Source organism: Macaca fascicularis, chromosome 6, assembly GCF_037993035.2.
Source record: "Macaca fascicularis isolate 582-1 chromosome 6, T2T-MFA8v1.1".
Classification (NCBI taxonomy): Eukaryota; Metazoa; Chordata; class Mammalia; order Primates; family Cercopithecidae; genus Macaca; species Macaca fascicularis.
Genome location: NC_088380.1, coordinates 105153009 through 105154728, shown reverse-complemented (window position 1 = coordinate 105154728; position 1720 = coordinate 105153009).

Here is a 1720-nt window from a genome sequence, read left to right as displayed (position 1 = left end):
GAGCTCTCGGAGAGGAGCTGCGCCCTTCCAGCTAGCCCGATTTCTCCGCCACCTAGGGGAGAGGGCGGGGAGCCAAATCGCTCAGTCCCCCGCACCCCAGCAGCTTCCTCCAGGCAGCTTTTCCCCCAGTCCAGCCTCAAATAGAGGTGAACAGAGAACCCCCTCCTCCCGGCAACTCCTCTGTCGCCACACTGCCCCCTTCCGGCGCTACCCGGCTCATTCCGGCACAGCGGACGGCTAGGGGCATAGGGGCGCCCTAGACCCCCGCGTCCAGGTCCGGGCTCAGTTCTCTCTTCGCCTTCCCCCCACCACACTCAGTCTTGCACAAAGACGCCTTTCACGCCGCCAGCGCCACCCTCCGCGCTGCCCTCCGGGCCGGCGGCCGTGCCTTCGCCCACCCGCGGCACCAGCCGATTCCTGGTGGGCGATTTTGCCACTCGTCGCCAGGCAGGGCGGCAGCGGACGCGTGCGGGCTGTTCCCACCCTGCGCCTCGGCCAAGGCGCCAGATGCGCTGCCCCCCGCCACGTTCTCTAGCTGCCCGCCGGCAGCAGCAGAATGCTCCCCTTTCTCTCCGTAAATGATCCTTAAGGGTCTTCCAAGTGTTTCTAAAATGGGGACAGTGGCGGGAATGGTCCTCTGGACTTTCGCCGAAATAAGGAATCCAGCGATCTTCCCTGACCACCTAAGGTGCCAGTGTGTCTTTACAGCTTAAGAAAGTCAATGATAAAGATTTGGAAATAAAGAGGGGAGAGAGGGTTTAAAGAGACACCTAAGGCCCAGAGCAAGTGTTACAAAGAATGAGCCCACGAAACGTTCGAGGCAGGACGGTCGCTTCGGTCAGCGTGGAAGGCGTGGAGGGCGAGAAGAAAGCGATTAACTTTATACCTTACATTGATCTTCCAAAGTAGAAAAACAAACAAGCAAACAAAAAAATTATAGATACTCAGCGGCAGCTAATCGGCGCGTTCAACTCCTGGAACTAGCGAGCTGCTTCTCTTAGTCAAGTCAAATGCTCAAGTACCTTGACTCAGGGAGGTCACTTCTTGCCTCCTTAGGCAAGAATCTACGACCCTCTCCAGCTTTTCTTTGCCTTCTCCTCCCCCAACCCCTCCTTATAGTTTCTCCGGCTAACGCTAGAGGCAGCATAGGGCAGTGTAAAGAGGGCGAGTGGGAATCCACAGAGGAAGGTCTAGTTCTGACTTTCTGGGTCTGAGTCTTAGGCAACAGATTTAACGTCTTTGGACCTTGGGGTCACTATCAAGAAAGGATGTGTAAGAGGCAATAATTAGTAAAATTTACATATTTTTCTCTTTCTTAAATGCGATGACAATGAACGCCCTTCCTCCAAACCTCTGCAGGTTCCTTCTTAGTATTTTTTCACCTTGCTTTATCTTTTCTAAGTGAGAGTCAAATTGAAAAAAAAAAATACTAAGATCGTTTAAAGGTAAATGTAAGACACATTGAAACACACTCTTTTGCATCTGAGAATTTAAAAAGAAGAAGAAAAAACACCCAACTCAGCTCCTGGTTCACAAAAGCAAGGAATTTTAATGTCCCCACTTGTTTTGCTTTTGAAAAGCCACTCCAGCAGTCAGCAAAGCACAGCTTTGATTTAGAAACTAAAGGCTAGTCTCTTGTGTTTTTCTTTTCCCTTCCACCAACACAAAGACAAGCTGCAGCATAAAATAATGATGAACAAGAGTTCAAAGCAAGCCCAGT